The sequence below is a fragment of the Magnolia sinica genome, chromosome 7 (genome assembly GCF_029962835.1).
Source record: "Magnolia sinica isolate HGM2019 chromosome 7, MsV1, whole genome shotgun sequence".
In the NCBI taxonomy this organism is placed as follows: domain Eukaryota; kingdom Viridiplantae; phylum Streptophyta; class Magnoliopsida; order Magnoliales; family Magnoliaceae; genus Magnolia; species Magnolia sinica.
This window is the reverse complement of record NC_080579.1, coordinates 82,131,951-82,150,756: the sequence shown is the minus strand read 5'-3', so window position 1 is coordinate 82,150,756 and position 18,806 is coordinate 82,131,951. Positions and strand designations below refer to the sequence as shown.

Here is an 18,806-nt window from a genome sequence, read left to right as displayed (position 1 = left end):
ACCTATACTTATAACCTTAACCTAAACTATAACCTTAACCTATAACCTATACTTATAACCTTAACCTAAACTTATAACCTTAACCTAAATCTATTCTAAAATCCCAAAACCTATACTTATAACCTATACCTAGACCTTAACCTAAACCTAAACCTATACTTATAACCTATAACCTATAACCTAAACCTTAACCTATAACCCAAACCTTAACCTATAAACTAAACCCATAACCTAAACCTATACTTAACCTTAACCTATAACCCAAACCTAAACCTAAAACCTAAAACCTATACCCAAACTTAAACCCGATCCCGAACCTAAACCCAATTTCCTCAACCAAAACCTTAACCTATTCTCAATTCCCTAAACCTTAACCTACAACCTAACCTAAACCTAACTCCCTAATCTAAACCTAAACCTAAACTTGAACACCCAAACTTAAACCCGATCCCGAACTTGAACCTGAACCCAATTTCCTAAACCTAAACCATAACCTATTCTCAATTCTCTAAACCTTAACCTACAACCTAACCTAAACCTAACTCCCTAACCTAAACCTAAACCTAAACTTGAAAACCCAAACTTAAACCCGATCCCGAACCCGAACCCAATTTCCTAAACCTAAACCTTAACCTATTCTCAATTCCCTAAACCTTAACCTACAACCTAACCTAAACCGAAACTTGAAAACCCAAACTTAAACCTGATCTCGAACCCGAACCCGGTTTCCTCAACCTAAACCTTAACCTATTCTCAATTCCCTAAACCTTAACCTACAACCTTACCTAAACCTAACTCCCTAACTTAAACCTAAACCTAAACTTGAAAACCCAAACTTAAACCCGATCCCGAACCCGAACCCAATTTCCTAAACCTAAACCTTAACCTATTCTCAAATCCTTAAACCTTAACCTACAACCTAACCTAAACTTAACTACCTAACCTAAACCTAAGCCTAAACTTGAAAACCTAAACTTAAACCCAATCCCGAACCCGAACCCAATTTCCTAAACCTAAACCTTAACCTATTCTCAATTCCCTAAACCTTAACTTACAACCTAACCTAAACCTAACTCCCTAACCTAAACCTAAAGCTAAACTTGAAAACCCAAACTTAAACCTGATCCCGAACCTGAACCCAATTTCCTCAACCTAAACCTTAACCTATTCTCAATTCTCTAAACCTTAACATATAACCTAACCTAAACCTAACTCCCTAACCTAAACCTAAACCTAAACTTGAAAACCCAAACTTAAACCCGATCCCAAACCCGAACCCAGTTTCCTCAACCTAAACCTTAACCTATTCTCAATTCCCTAAACCTTAACCTACAACCTAACCTAAACCTAACTCCCTAACCTAAACCTAAACCTAAACTTGAAAACCCAAACTTAAACCCGATCCCGAACCCGAACCCAATTTCCAAAACCTAAACCTTAACCTATTCTTAATTCCTTAAACCATAACCTACAACCTAACCTAAATCTAACTACCTAACCTAAACCTAAGCCTAAACTTGAAAACCCAAACTTAAACCCGATCCCGAACCCGAACCCAATTTCCTAAACCTAAACTTTAACCTATTCTCAATTCCCTAAACCTTAACCTACAACCTAACCTAAACCTAACTCTGTAACCTCAACCTAAACCTAAACTTGAAAACCCAAACTTAAACCCGATCCCGAACCCGAACCTGAACCCAATTTCCTAAACCTAAACCTTAACCTATTCTCAATTCCCTAAACCTTAACCTACAACCTAACCTAAACCTAACTACCTAACCTAAACCTAAACCTAAACTTGAAAACCTAAACTTGAAAACCAAAACTTAAACCCGATCTCGAACCCGAACCCGGTTTCCTCAACCTAAACCTTAACATATTCTCAATTCCCTAAACCTTAACCTAAACCTAACTCCCTAACCTAAACTGAAACCTAAACTTGAAAACCCAAACCTAAACCCGATCTCGAACCCGAACCCAATTTCCTCAACCTAAACCTTAACCTATTCTCAATTCCCTAAACCTTAACCTACAACCTAACCTAAACCTAACTCCCTAACCTAAACCTAAACCTAAACTTGAAAACCCAAACTTAAACCCGATCCCGAACCCGAACCCAATTTCCTTAACCTAAACCTTAACATATTCTCAATTCCCTAAACCTTAACCTACAACCTAAACCTAAGCTTGAAAACCCAAACTTAAACTCGATCCCGAACTCGAACCCGATTTCTCGTACCTAAACCTTAACCTACAACCTAACCTAAACCTAACTCCTTAACCTAAACCTAAACCTAAACTTGAAAACCCTAACTTAAACCCGACCCCGAACCCGATTTTCTAAACCTAAACCTACATCTAATCCTAATCTCAACTCCCTAACCTAAACCTAAACCTAAACTTGAAAACCTAAACCTAAACCGGATCCCGAACCCGAACTCGAACCCAATTTCCTAAACCTAAACCTACATCTAATCCTAATCTCAACTCCCTAACCTAAACCTAAACCTAAACTTGAAAACCCAAACCTAAACTCGATCCTGAACCGGAACTCGAACCCGATTTCCTAAACCTAAACCTTAACCTATTCTCAAATCCCTAAACCTAAACCTACACCTAATCCTAATCTTAACTCCCTAACCTAAACCTAAACCTAAACTTGAAACCCAATCCCAAACCCGAACCCGATTTCCTGATGTTTATTTTGGCCCTACAAACCATATGGTGAGACCATTCCTTTTGTGTCAATTTCATTTCTCTTTGAGCTTTTATTAATTCATTAAGAAAAAAAGAAGAAGAAAATGGTTATACATGATGCACTTCTTTCACTTTATTTTTGTTTCCTCCAATGGTTATTCTGATTTGTGAATGTCATGACTATTTGTAGATGATGGAATATACGAAGCTGTTGCAGGAAGTGACTTTGTCATTACTAGAGGTTCATTTTGAGACGACTCTTCAAAGTACTACATAAATGAGTGTGGAAGTAATTTTACAAAGGTCACTAAGAAATTCGAAGGAAAAGGAGTGGCCTTGGACTACAATCGGTTTTTTATTCTTCAGGATGGCTGAAAAAAGGCCTATTTACTTGTGAAAAAAATCATACCTTCAAAATATATCTTCTTTTTCAATTCTTTATCTTTGAAATTTTAGGGTGAAGTCGAGCAAATTTCTCTAATGAAGCTAAAGATTTATATTTTTAGCATTATTGTAATTGTAATTGATTAAATGAAGGATTTTAATTGTAATTGATTGAATGAAGGATTGTAATTGTAATTGATTGAATGAAGGATTGTAATTGATTGAATGAATGATTGTAATTGATTATAATTGAATGAATGAATGATTGTAATGGAATGAATGAATGATTATGCAGGTGGTAATTGACTGAACAAATAATTGTATATATATTTTTTAATATAGGATTTGGTACGGATTAAATCCGTAACTGTTATGATTAAATCCGTAGCTATTGTAACCTACAGCTACGAATATAATTGTTACGACTTAGATCCGTAGCGGTTGCTAGATATAGCTACGGCTTAAATCCGTAGCGATGGTGATTAAATCCGTAGCTATTGTAACCTATAGCTACGGACATAATTCCTATGGATTAAATCCGTGGTTGTTTTAACCTATAGGTACGGATTAAATCCGTAACTATAGGTTCCAGACCTATTGTTACTACACCTACGACTACGGCCGTGCTACGGACTAGCTACGGACTAAAACTGTAGCCATAGGTCTATGGCTACGGATTTTATCCGTAGCCTTTGCCCATTTTTCTGGTAGTGAATTATGAATATTTAAGAGAGGGTAACACTCTCAACTTGTGTGTGGTATGACCCACTTTGATGTAGGTGTTATGCCACTTAACCCACCATGGTTATGACATGATTTATATTTAAGATCTTCATCATTTATCTATTTTATCAACTCTTTTGACGATATGTTACCAAGACTTAGGCCCATCCAATGATTAGATAGTCATACATTTTGAAATAATGCAAATTAAACTCTCATCATTGAAAATTCGTTATGGGCCATCCTGACGATGTATTAGATATCCAACCCATCCAGCCCATATACCAGGTTCCCTTTAGGCCATTGTCCCGCAGAACAGTCAATCCAACCTGAATTGGACCATACAATACAAGGCCGTGAGGATAAGTACTTAACTATTGAATCCAACCTAAGGCCACCATGGTGTATCTATTTAATCCATGTGGACCATCCACTTCCTCATATCATTTTAGGACTTGAACTATAATCAAAGTAGACCTAAGTCGTAGGTGGGTCACACACAACTCAACCTCATGAAAAATCCCCATGGACTCTACTGCATAGGACCGATTATGAATTCCATTGATATGTGAGCCCAAGAATGTTAAGGCCCATTTTGAGTGAATGCCATGTGGGCCCATCAGTGGTAGCCTTGTTTAGGCCAACCATTGGGCCTCTTTGATAAGAGTTTGTAATCTCCATATGTGGAATGTATGATGAACTGGTATTGTAATTTTTGAAATAATGATGATTAATCCTTTAAATGGGCTGATTGTGGACATCCCTTGATCACTTGGCACTTTGGTTAGAGTGCGGCCCCAAGTAATAGGATCATGTTACTTGTGTTTAAACCCTTAAAAGCATGTTTAATTATAACAAATATATAGGCTTTAGTGGTGTGAGGGTGTGATATTACCTATTTGGCCCATTGATCATGCATGTGGGTATTTGATGTATGTATAGCCACCTAATCATAGGCAATGGTAGAGTACATGTAGTATATGTAGTCATCTAACTGTGTGAATGTGAAATACGTAGAAGGCCACCTAACTGTATGAAATCAAGTGGCATTGATGACCATTCAACAACGTAGGTTTGTACTTATCGACATAGATACCACCACTTGAATCACATATGACCAATTTGTACACTAAACCGAATGTGATTTAGGGTTATATTACCCAAGCTAATGCTATTAAGATCCTGAATTTTTATATGATGTGATCTTTAAACCATAAATGGTATGATGAAATGTGGCTCTCGGCCCTTAACCATGTGACACCAAATGTGAGCCATTATCTATGTGATGTGTGAAGTGGTTGTAGTATAAGACTTATCATAATTGGTGTAGCCATGTATTCGTAGCCTATGGGCAAGGCCCATTGGGATATATTTTCAGTCTATATGCTGAGGCTCATCCTGATGTATTTTCGGCCCATGTGATGTGGCCCATAGTGACGTGTATTAGGCCTAGGTATGTAGTCTACCTGTGAAATAGATTTAAGGCCACTTGCAATGTATTCGAAGCCCATGGGCGAGGCCCAATGTTATGTATTTGAGACTCATCGGCGTGGCTCATTGAGATATATTTTAGGCCCATGGGTTGTGGCTCATTGTGATGTATTTGAGGCCCATGTGTAGGGCTCACCTCTTGTGTATTTGAAGCCTATGGGTCGTGAAGCCTGATGTAGTGTATTCATGGCCCATGAGCCGAGGCCCATTGCGATGTGTGGTGCACATATGATATGGCCCAATGTGATGTATATGCGGCCCATGAGTGAGGCCCAATGCGATGAATATGCGGCCCTTGTGTGAGACCCAAAGCGATGTATCTAAGGACCGATGTGATGTGTGATTTCACCATGATGTATGTATTGATGTTTATGTGGGCCATTCCTTGGGGGCAATGTTGGTTAAATGTCCACATTGTTGAAACAGATTGTTGAGGCTGGTTATTGATACTGATTATGAGTATGTGACAGCATAGCATCATCATACATGCCCATACACATCATCTGCATGTTTGTTATGAGATGTGATTGACCATTGCATATGTCGTTGGGCAGATTGTTATGAGACTCCCTGATAGGTGGAGGTTATCTCACATGAGTGCACGGTATGCGCAGGAATGATGCATGACTGTATTGTATGACTCATGCATCTTACATTGTGTGCCTTAGCGACATCAGGGCCATAGCCTCCACAGGCATATCGTGGATGGCCAGATAGGACACCGGAAATGTTTGGTTCTAGCATACGGGCGCCATAGATGTCCCTCAGTGAAAATTCCTGAACCTCCGAGGCCAGAAAATGCCCTAACGTCAAGACCGAGTGGATACATGAGCGCCTGAGTGCCGAATACCAGGAGGCCGCGTCTCCCACTATGTCATGGTCGGTTGGGAGGGGGTGTGGCCTTACCCGCCCAAGGGTAGGGGGCATTACTAGGCTGAGTTTGACCAGCTCGTGAATGGGTCCACTATTGATGTGCCGGATATGTATTGGCAAACTATTGGCCAGACGGATAGTGAAGTTTCTTACACTCACTTAGACTATGCTGCTGGGAGAGAGATAGTGCCATTTGGAGTGTACTAAACCCCGGTGATGATCCTGGAAATGAACCGTACTGATATGTGGACTTATTGAGTAGAAGTTGTATCCACTCGGGCTGGCATAATTATTTGTGATGTGTACCTTTCGCAACGGCCATGATTTTGGTTGAGGCGCGCGACTAACCTGAGATCAGGAGTTTACCACATTGAGTCTTACTATCCAAATTTAGGTATGGGACTGGTTTGGATACAAGTCCCTTGTGATGGACCCCATAGCATACGATACTACGTACTATCATCCCGAATTCACTCCAACATGGTCATTCCATTCACATTGCATATTGCATAACATCCCGGCATATGGCATTTTGGGTTACTATGTTTCTGTATTTAGATATGGCTGACAGTATTCGTGAACTCATTAGAAATTTTATATTATATTGCATCCTCGATATTTGATATTTGGTTCTTTATGACTCCTCATTTGAATAGTTAATCTGTATTGCATACTCTGATATTGTATGACTCATAGACTTGTCAGTATTTTCGCTTACTATTATATTGTATGATTCATGATCTTACCAGTATTTCCGATATTGTATGATTATGGCATGACAATACAATGATGATGATGTGATTATGGATGCATGTAATACGGTTACGGTTGTGGTATAAGAGAAATGAAAATAGGACTTGCTGATGCTGGTAGCATTGACTCGGAGTATTACTATAATGCATATGTATTGCATTGGCATTGGCATTGACATCATACCTTATGTACTATATGCCTTTCACCATACATGATTTTTTCGTGGCATATCCATCCTACTTGCATGTACGACACACTACACACACGTGTGTACTCACTAGGCTTTTACCTAAGCTTCCTATTTCTCATTTTTTTAGGGCAGGAGTAGCTTGGAAGACTTAGCTTTCTCGATGCATTATATCTATTTTTTGATTTGGCAATGTTGACGTTATGTACCCATGGAAAGCATGGTACATGTAACCATCAGGATTTATAATGGAGAGTTTTTCTTGGTATTTTGATCATGGATCTTCATGCTCAGGTATTATTATATGTATGTACAAAAAAAATTTCAGTAAAAAATCTTCCTTGTGGTGCGCCGAACTCGGGACTTTTTGTATGGAAGTCGAGTGCCGGATTCGGGGCATCACGGAAGCTGTTTGTCCCCGGGTTTAGGGCATAACATAAGATGGTATCAGAGCATAAGATTTGGGATCACTTATGAGCAAAGTCAGTTACTGGAAGACATTGAAGAACTTAAACTATGTCTCCCAGCGTCGTTGATCGAGAACCTAGATGCTATTAGTACCCCTAATTTATATGAATCTAGAGACATAAATCTAGGATTCCCAGTTTGAGAACCTAGTCAAAACAGGATCCTCTATTTGAGAATCTAGAGAATATACTTAGTACCCTGGCATGAGGGAGTCCATTCGGTACTATTTTCCATGCATATGTGCATGATGATCAACGCCCTTAGCTAGACCTAGATTGACTGTTCATAGTACACATCCAACTGACCAGAACCCCAAGACCTCGAAACGTATCTCATATCGACCACCCCATCGCCGCGATCGTGGAGGTACCACCCGTGAGTCGGTATGATACTCCGTTAGTGAGATACGCTGTGAAGAATAATAAGTGTATCATGTGCACATGGCACCATGTATTTCATTCCACACTTGTGCACAACACATGTCATGCACACATGTACATGCCACATATGGGTGAGAGAATCTCTACCTATGTGTGTGATGTCACATATCCATACCTCTTCTCTCTCACATGCATGAAAAGTCAACCTTTCTCCATGCCATACACTATGCATGACATCACCACACCATGTCATCCCATGCTTCTTTAATCCACCATTAATTACAAAGCATGAATTAAGTACCATAATCCTAGCCTAAGCTAATATTAATCACATTAGCTTAACTTAACCAAAATTTTATCCATTTCTTTATAAATACCCCTTCATCCATTAGCATTTCACCATTTTCCATAAGAGAGAGAGAGAGAGAGGAGTGATCTTGGTGGGCCACCAACTCCATCAATCACATCCCTTCCATCTATCTCAACCATCCATCTAATTCATCAAGGTGAGTACACCATCTCCACTCTTAATTTGTTTTTTTTTCTATTTGTATAATTGTTAGTGATGACAATTTGAGGATGCTGATGTGATCAATGGTGTGGATATAGAGGAGAGTACATATAGAAAGATGATAAAACAAAATGGTGATGATATGATAATAATGATGTGTTTAATGGTGTGGATTCATGGAAAAATACATATAACAAATAAAAAGATTAATAATAAAAATAATTTATTATAGAATTTATGTGGGACCCATTGATAGTGGGCCCCACCAAAATGTTTGTATGCCATCCAAACTGTCCATGTATGGGGCCAACTCTCACACACTACAAAAAAATAGAAATAAAAATAAATAAATAAATAAATAGATAAATAAATAAATAAATGAAATATATATATATATGTGTGTGTGTATGTGTATGTGGGTGGGTGGGTGGAGAATGAACGCTGACAGCGTCCAGGAAGAGCTGTAGCAAGCAGCAGCGTCTAGGCTGCTTTTACAAAGGAAGGGGGGCTGTGGGCCCACAACACCCCCCAACATGATTGATGTATTTGATCCACACTGTCCATCTTATTTTTCATATCATAGTAGGCATTGAGCCGAAAAATGAAGTCAATCCAAGTCTCTTGTAGGCCACACCATCAAAAATATTATTTTAATAGTGATAAATTGTTAGGACCCACTGTGATGTTTCTGTACTCCAAAAATGCTGAATATTGGACTTGTTGGGTTTGTCACATGCTATAGAATCCAACCGATGGATTGGATCATCTTGATATGGGCCCTACATATGAAATTTTGTAATAAAAAAATAAAAAAATAAAAAATTGCAAAAAGGTGTCAGATACTGTTGCTGCCAGCGTTCTTTGGACGCTACGGCAAGCTGCATCCCTGCTGCTTGAAACGCTGGAGGAGGTGGGCCCCACTGCAGGCCCCACCTTGATGCATGTCGAGCATCTGCACCGTGGATTTGATGGGCCCCGTTTAAAAATGGGTCACCCCCAAATTTCAGCCGTACACAGAACTCAACTGGCCCACACCATAAAAAATATTAATAATAAATAATAATTACAAAAAAAAAAAAGATTTGGATCAATATGACCATGTGATATGTGTTACATCCAAACCGTCCATCCATTTGGCGAGTTTGTCTTAAGGCTTGAGAAGAAAAATAAGATAGATCTAACTATCAAGTGGGCCACACTACAAAAGTGGCAGGGATTGAACATAAACCATTAGAACCCTTTTTGGGTCAAAAAATTTGGAGCACTATGAAATTTGTTATTCCCCTTAATTCAGGTCTTTGTGACCTTATGAACAGATTGTATGGAAAATAAACGGTATGGTGGGCCCTGTAAATTGTTTAACGGTGAAATCATTTTCTCCACTACTGTTTGTGGTGAGGTCCAGATAATCTTTGGATATGATTCATTTTTGGATGATGCTATAAAATGATCTCAAAAAAAATAATAATAATAATAAAAATAAAAATAGATGAACTGTGTATATGTAATAAATACATCTCTTTGCACCCATGTAACTTTGATCTCCTTAACCGTCTGTACAACTCGAAGCTCGAGTATGTAAATCACCTGTTAGGTCCACTTGAAATTTGGATGTATCTGAAACTTGGTCTGACCCCTCAACCAAGTGGGACACACATAATGGATGGGCTGGATTTATGAACCACACCTCTGTGGGCCCAACAAATAATTATGAATATTTAAGGGAGGGTAACACTCTCAACTTGTGTGTGGTATGACCCACTTTGATGTAAGTGTTATGTCACTTAATCCACCATGGTTATGACATGATTTATATTTAAGATCTTCATCATTTATCTATTTTATCAACTCTTTTGACGATATGTTACCAAGACTTAGGCCCATTCAATGATTAGATAGTCGTACGTTCTGAAATAATGCAAATTAAACTCTCATCATTGAAAATTCGTTATGGGCCATCCTGACGATGTATTAGATATCCAACCCATCCAGCCCATATACCGGGTTCCCTTTAGGCCATTATCCCACAGAATAGTCAATCCAACCTGAATTGGACTATACAATACATGGCTATGAGGATAAGTACTTAACTATTGAATCCAACCTAAGGCCACCATGGTGTATCTATTTAATCCATGCGGACCATCCACTTCCTCATATTATTTTAGGACTTGGACTAAAATCAAAGTAGACCTAAGTCGTAGGTGGGTCACACACAACTCAACCTCATTGGAAATCCCCATGGACTCTACTGCATAGGACCCATTATGAATTTCATTGATATGCGAGCCCAAGAATGGTAAGGCCCATTTTGAGTGAACGCCATGTGGGCCCATCAGTGATAGTCTTGTTTGGGCCAACCATTGGGCCTCTTCGATAAGAGTTTGTAATCTTCATGTGTGGAATGTATGATGAACTGATATTATAATTTTTGAAGTAATGATGATTAATCCTTTAAATGGGTTGATTGTGGACATCCCTTGATCACTTGGCACTTTGGTTAGAGTACGGCCCCAAGTAATAGGATCATGTTACTTGTGTTTAAACCCTTAAAAATATGTTTAATTATAACAAATATATAGACTCTAGTGGTGTGAGGGTGTGATATTACCTGTTTGGCCCATTGATCATGCATGTGGGTATTTGATGTATGTATAGCCACCTAATCATAGGCAATGGTGGAGTACATGTAGTATATGTAGTCATCTAACTGTGTGAATATGAAATACGTACAAGGCCACCTAACTGTATGAAATCAAGTGGCATTGATGACCATTCAACAACGTAGGTTTGTAATTATCGACATAGATACCACCACTTAAATCACATATGACCAAGTTGTACACTAAACCGAATGTGATTTAGGGTTATATTACCCAAGCTAATGCTATCAAGATCCTGAATTTTTATACAATGTGATCTTTAAACCATAATTGGTATGATGAAATGTGGCTCTCGGCCCTTAACCATGTGACACCAAATATGAGTCATTATCTATGTGACGTGTGAAGTGGTTGTAGTATAAGACTTATCATAATTGGTATAGCCATGTATTCGTAGCCTATGGGCAAGGCCTATTGGGATATATTTTTGGCCCATATGCTGAGGCTCATCCTGATGTATTTCCGGCCCATGTGATGTGGCCCATAGTGACGTGTATTAGGCCCAGGCATGTGGTCTACCTATGAAATAGATTTAAGGCCACTTCTAATGTATTCGAGACCTTTGGGCGAGGCCCAATGTTATGTATTTGAGACTCATGGTCGTGGCTCATTGAGATATATTTTAAGCCAATGGGTTGTGGTTCATTGTGATGTATTTGAGGCTCATGTGTAGGGCTCACCTCTTGTGTAATTGAAGCCTATGGGTCATGAAGCCTGATGTAGTGTATTCATGGCCCATGAGCCGAGGCCCATTGCGATGTGTGGTGCACATATGATATGGCCTAATGTGATGTATATGCGGCCCATGAGTGAGGCCCAATGCGATGAATGTGCGGCCCTTGTGTGAGACCCAAAGCGATGTATCTGAGGACCGATATGATGTGTGATTTCACCATGATGTATGTATTGATGTTTATGTGGGCCATTCCTTGGGGGCAATGTTGGTTAAATGTCCACATTGTCGAAACCGATTGTTGAGGCTGGTTATTGATACTGATTATGAGTATATGACAGCATAGCATAATCATACATGCCCATACGCATCATCTGTATGTTTGTTATGAGATGTGGTTGACCATTGCATATGTCGTTGGGAAGATTGTTATGAGACTCCTTGATAGGCGGAGGTTATCTCGCATGAGTACACGGTATGGGCAACATTGATGCATGACTGTATTACATGACTTATGCATCTTGCATTGTGTGCCCTAGCGACATCAGGGCCGTAACCTCCACAAGCATATCGTGGATGGCCAGATAGGACAGTGAAAATGTTTGGTTCTAGCATACGGGCGCCATATATGTCCCTCGGTGAAAATCCCTAAACCTCTTAGGCCAGGAGATGCCCCAACATCGAGATCGAGTAGATACATGAGCGCCCGAGTGTCGAATACCAAGAGGCCCCGTCTCCCACTGTGTCATGGTCGGTTGGGAGGGGGTGTGGCCTTACTCGCCCGAGGGTAGGGGGCATTACTAGGCTGAGTTTAACCAGCTCGTAAATGGGTTCGCTATCGATGTGCCGGATAGGTATTGACAGACTATTGGCCAGGCGGATAGTGAGGTTTCTTACGCTCACTTGGACTATGCTTCTGGGATAGAGACAGTGCCATTTGGAGTGTACTAAACTCCGGTGATGATCCCAAAGATGAACCGTTCTGATTTGTGGACTTATTGAGCAGAAGTTACATACTCATTCATTCACTCACTATCCACTCGGGCTGGTGGTGCGTAATTATTTGTTATGTGTACTTTCGCAACGACCATGATTTTGGTTGAGGCGCGCGACTAACCTGAGATCAGGAGTTTACCACATTGAGTTTGACTATCCAAATTTAAGTATGGGACTGGTTTGGATAGAAGTCCCTTGTGATGGACCCCATAGCCTGCGATACTACGTACTATCATCCTGAATTCACTCCAGCATGGTCATTCCATTCACACCGCATATTTCATAACATCCACGACATATGGCATTTTGGGTTACTGTGTTTCTGTATTTAGATACGGCTGACGGTATTCGTGAACTCATTAGAAATTTTATATTATATTGCATCCTCGATATCTGATATTTGGCTCTTTATGACTCTTCATTTGAATAGTTGATTTGTATTGCATACTCTGATATTGTATGACTCATAGACTTGTCAGTATTTCTGCTTACTATGATATTGTATGATTCATGATCTTACCAGTATTTTCGATATTGTATGATTATGGCATGACAATACGATGATGATGATGTGATTATGGATGCATGTAATACGGTTACGGTTGTGGTATAAGAGAAATAAAAATATGACTTGCTGATGCTGGTAGCATTGACTCGGAGTATTACTATAATGCATATGTATTGCATTGGCATTGGCATTGACATCATACCTTACGTACTATATGCCTTTCACCATACATGATTTTTTCATGGCATATCTATCTTGCTTGCATGTACGACACACTGCACACACGTGTGTACTCACTCGGCTTTTTGCCTAAACTTTCTATTTTCCATTTTTTTCAGGGCAGGAGTAGCTTAGAAGACTTAGCTTTCTCAATGCATTGTATCTATTTTTCGATTTGGTAATGTTGACGTCGTGTACCCTTGGAAAGCATGGTACATGTAACCATCAGGATTTATAATGGAGAGTTTTGCTTGGTATTTTGATCATGGATCTTCATGCTCAGGTATTATTATATGTATATATAAAAGAAATTTTAGTAAAAAATCTTCCTTGTGGTGCGCCGAACTCGGGACTTATTGTATGGAAGTCGAGTGCCGGATTCAGGGCATCACGGAAGCTGTCTGTCCCCGGGTTTGGGGTGTGATAGGCAACCTAGTATAACAAGTTGGTTGGCTAAAGTAGCTTCTCCTACCTCAAAATTATATATGATATATCGAAAAAGTCATCTCAATTTGTAAGATATGACTCTTGTAAGGTTCCAACGGTCCAGATCACTTCTGCTTCTTTTCTTCTTTTTTTTTTCCAAAACTGCATGTATTTCACAAACCCAGGATTACAACCTAAACATTTCGAGAGGGGTCAAGAAAACAGAACCCCACCTATCATATCTATACAATTGCCGAATTATTACCCTGACACAACCAAGCCTTACTCTATCTAAAAGGAGATTGCCCCTAACTGCCCTAGGGAGGGAGTGGATACTATGGAAGAGGAGGTCAGACTAGTTCTTGCTCGTTTTGGCCAGCTCATTTGTCAGGCTGTTTGCTTCTTTGGGGATGAGTGCTTCTCTAGGGATGAGAGAGGCCCAGAGCGGGATCCTACCATGGAGGTTCTTGATCCTCTTCATCCAGTAAGTCCACTTCCAAGCGAAGGAGGACTTCCTGAAAATACAATCCATAGCCCATTGCGAGTCCGATTCGAGCAGAACATTGCTCAACCCGAAGGAGATACAGAACCTTAGCCCGTTAAACATGGCTGGCTTCTTTAAGTCTTCAAGGGGTTTAAGGCAGGGGAAGCCGATCTCTCCTGCCTTGTTCATTATCTCAGTTGAGGTTCTTCGCAGTAGTATTAAAAGCATGCTAAATCGTCAGGTTACCCGACCATTTGCATTAAGTAGAGGCTTCCCTCTCATATCTCATTTACTATAGGCAGATGATTCTTTAATTTTCACAAATATGAGAAAATCCTCTCTCCAAGCTATCAAGAAATTTCTGGAATCCTACCAAGCTTCCTCGGACCAAAAAATAAATTAGCGAAAATGTTCCTTTTATTGCTCTAAGAAGTTGTTTCTTTCTCGTCTCAAATCAATCGAAGGTATTCTCGGATTTGGTAAATCGTCTTCAGCTTTAACTTATCTAGGGGTTCCAATATTGGAAGGGCATCTTCCAGTGAGTGCGCTTAAGCCGTTGGTGGACAAAGTGGTGGGGAGAATTAATGGGTGGAAGGCCCGCATCCTATCGCAGGCAGGGCGACTGGTCCTTATAAAGACCGTCCTCTCTAGTGTTCCGGTACATTCTATGGTGGCGGTACATATTCATGCTCAGGTGCTAAAATCAATTGAGAGCCACATGGCGAACTTCTTTTGGGGCTGGATAGAGGGGAAACCGAAGTGCCATTGGAAGGCTTGGCATTTGATGACTACGCCTAATGATGAGGGGGGTATCGGTTTTAGAAAGCTTGCTGACATGATGAGGGCTTTTTGTCTCAAAATGGCTTGGACAATTAAATTCGGGAAGGAGGAAAATGTCTGGAAAGCTTTTATGACGGCGAAGTACCAAATCGACGTGTCTATTCATGGATTGGATTCATCAAGCCAACTAGCTTCTCCCCTGTGGAAACGAATTAGGGAACTTATACGTATGGTTGAATCCCGTGTCTAATGGCAAATTGGTACTGGTAATTGTAATTTTTAGATGGTAAATTGGACTGGGCTGGGCCCCCTCCATTAGCTAGCCGAAGCAGAGGTGCCGATTGGTTTGCGGGACGTCCAAGTATGCGAAGTGATTGGGCCGCTTGGGCCTCTGCCCCCCTCAGCTGCTTTCCTTCTCCTCCCTCAGAGTGTAATTGACCATGTCTTTCAAGCAGGTTACTACACTTTGGAGGAAGCGGATCATCCTTTTTGGCCGTTAACACCTTCAGGGGAGTTCTCCGTTAAATCAGCTTGGTAGGTATCCAGGACCACTAATCTGAATCATAGCTGGTCACGATGGGTATGGCATACGAAACTTCCTCCTAAAATTTCTCTCCTAGTTTGGAAAGTGATTCAGAATGCAGTCCCGGTGGATAGTGTGGTGCAATCCCGGGGAGTCCAACTTGCATCCAGGTGTGTTTGTTGTAATCTCTACCTCTCACAATCTTATGCCCGCGAAACTCCTGTTCATCTGTTCCTAAATGGCTCATTGGCGCAGTTAGTTTGGTCAGTTATTGGCTCTTGGCTGGGGATCAGCGTCATGCCTGCTCTCTCGATTAAAGCCAGGCTTCATCAGTGCATGGTGGGCGGTGGTTTCTTCCATGCAGCGAAGATCAATAAGCAAAATGTTGATTCCTTGTATTATAATCTGGGAACTGTGGAAAGCTCGAAATGTTGTTGTTTTTTATAGTAGATAGGTGTCTGTGGATCGTGTGCTTCACAAAATCAAATGGTGGATTGCCCTGCTCAATGGATTTATTGGCAACGGCTGTTCGATTGGGATACGGTCGCCAGAAAATTCGAGGCTGGATGATGTCGCGCTGTGTAACTCCAGAAAAGATAGCCGACCGTCAGTGATCAAGTGGGAGAGGTCATCCACCGGATGGGTTAAAATTAACGTAGATGGTTCAGCCAGGGGAAATCCGGGGAGTTCAAGGGGTGGTGGAATCTGTAGAGGGGCGAGGGGGGATTTCCTTTTTGCCTTTTCCGCTAGTTATGGTGTCGGATCAAACACCGCTGCTGAACTGCGCACTGTGCATGATGGTCTTTTCATCGGCCTTCAGAGGGGCTCTGGCCAAATCATTTTAGAGTCGGATTCGTGGCTGGTAGTAGATCTGATCAATGGTGTGGCATAGCCAGGTTGGAAATGGAAGGCTTGGTTGTATAGGATCAACCAGTTGAGAGGGAGGGGTACAACCAGAGTTGCGCACGTCCTAAGGGAAGGAAACTCATCGGCAGATTTTTTGGCTTGCCTAGGTAGTGCCTCTCAATCCTGAGTTTGTTTCGAAAATCAATCAGAGCTTCCTCGTCAGGTTCGTGGTTTCATTTTTCTTGACAAAGTTGGTTTGGGATCGATTAAAATGCAGTGATCCCAGCTGCTGGTTTTACTATAATTATTTTGCTGGTTTTCTACGTTGGGGCTCCTGTTTTATGTAAGGGAGTTCCCGGTTTGTATAGCTTGATTTTTTGGAAATAAACAAAGACATATTTTGGTTTTTTTTTTTTTTTTTTAAGCTCGGCCAAATTATTAGACGATTTCCCTACCCGCAGAAAAAAGCAAAAATCAGATTTCCGTAGCTGTCCTTGCAAACGCCCCCACCGCCTGCAGGCCCCAGATTTGACAGGGCTGAACCATCAGCATTCAGTTTAACAAAACTGGGTGGAGGCCAAGCCCATCTGACATTCTCAACTAGCGGGGGGTTATGGCCTGGAGAACGGCTAGCCACTGGGGCTGGAGGGGCAGGAGAACGAACCAGCAAGAGCCTTCTCTGGTCCATCTTTGTCATGAAAGTGTCTGCGACCCATTCTACATCACCTGCTTTCCATTTGATCACTGTGATGTCCCATGTCATCAGACTGGTCGAACAATGCTAATGTCCAATGAATGTGGGGTCCACTAAAATATGTGCATGTGCATGCTTCTTAAATTATAGGTGTCACGTATCTCAGGTGTGGAGCATGTGGCAGGAGATATGTTTGAATCGGTACCGTCCACGGAATCCATTCTCTTGAAGGTTCGTCTCAATGACCTTTTTATTTTATTTTTTCACGAACCTTTCGAATTTTATTTTACATTGTAGCCATCCATTCGCGCATTGAACCCAAAGATTAAAGCATGATCATGCATGCAGTCTATCCTTCACAACTGGGACAATCATCAATGCTTGAAACTGCTGAGGAATTGTTGGAAGGCATTGTCCGACGGTGGGAAGTTGATGAATGTAGAATTTGTGATCCCACCCATACTAGGAACGGACCACGTGTCGCGCTTCACGACTGGTTTAGATCTAATTATGATGGTCAACTATAACGGTGGTAAGGAGCGAACGGCATCAGAGTATGGTGATCTAGCAAAAGCCGCGGGATTCGCAGAAACCAAGTTTTTTCCCATGCCCAATGGCGGAACCTTCATGGAATTCTGCAAGAGACTTTCAATCACAAGCTAACGGACCACCACCGTGGTTGAAGTGACTTAGGAGTCTCCTATACATGCATGCGACCTTGCCTGGCATTTCTCGTCCTATGCAATATGATATATGTGGTCTTCTTCTTCTTCGTTTTATTGTTGTTGTAGTCACTAGATATAATCGATCGAGTATTGTTTGTCTGTTGTTTTAAGCCGTTTCTTGCGTTGCCAACTTGTGGCAGCAAATTTCAGTCATTTAAGATTTTATGTATATGGATAATTAGGGTTGTTCGCCTGCTTTTTGTTTGATATTAGGAAATTTGTCTCTTTTAAGTATTTAAAGTAATGCGCATATAGTTTAAAAAGCTGGTGAGAAAATCTTTAGTTGATTTTGACTAACTATGACGGATGAAAAAGCGTCATTAAGCCTGAAAATGATTATTTTGCCCTTAATGGCATTTGTTTTCATGAATCTACTCTGTTGTTTGGAGATGGCGTACAAGACGACATGCGAAAGAATCTATGTGGCCCATCGTTACATATACAACTGATCTTTATATGCTCATTTTAGGCTATGAGCCAAAAGATGAGCTAGATCTAAATTGCAAGGGGGCTCTAGGAAGGTTTCAATGATGGACAATGTTATAACCATAAAATATATTTATTAAGTGTAGTCCACTTTCTTTTTCTTTTTTTTTTCTTCTTTTTTTTTTTTTTTCTTTTTTTCTTTTTCAACATGTTGCTATCTGTTCATATCAAAAGAGATTAAGTGTAGTCCACTTGAGCATTAGATCTACCTCATTTTTAGGCTCATACCCTAATATATTAATATGGAAAAATAGATGGACAGTGTGAACACCATGGTGAGCCTCACGTAACTCACCACCTAAGGAAGTGGAGT

The 18,806-nt window shown here is 40.6% G+C and overlaps 1 pseudogene; it reads left to right on the top strand.

Moving 5' to 3' along the window:
• Nucleotides 1-18,127, top strand: part of LOC131251548 ((S)-scoulerine 9-O-methyltransferase-like) — a 31,026-nt pseudogene extending 12,899 nt beyond the window's left edge.
• Nucleotides 18,128-18,806: the final 679 nt, after the last annotated feature.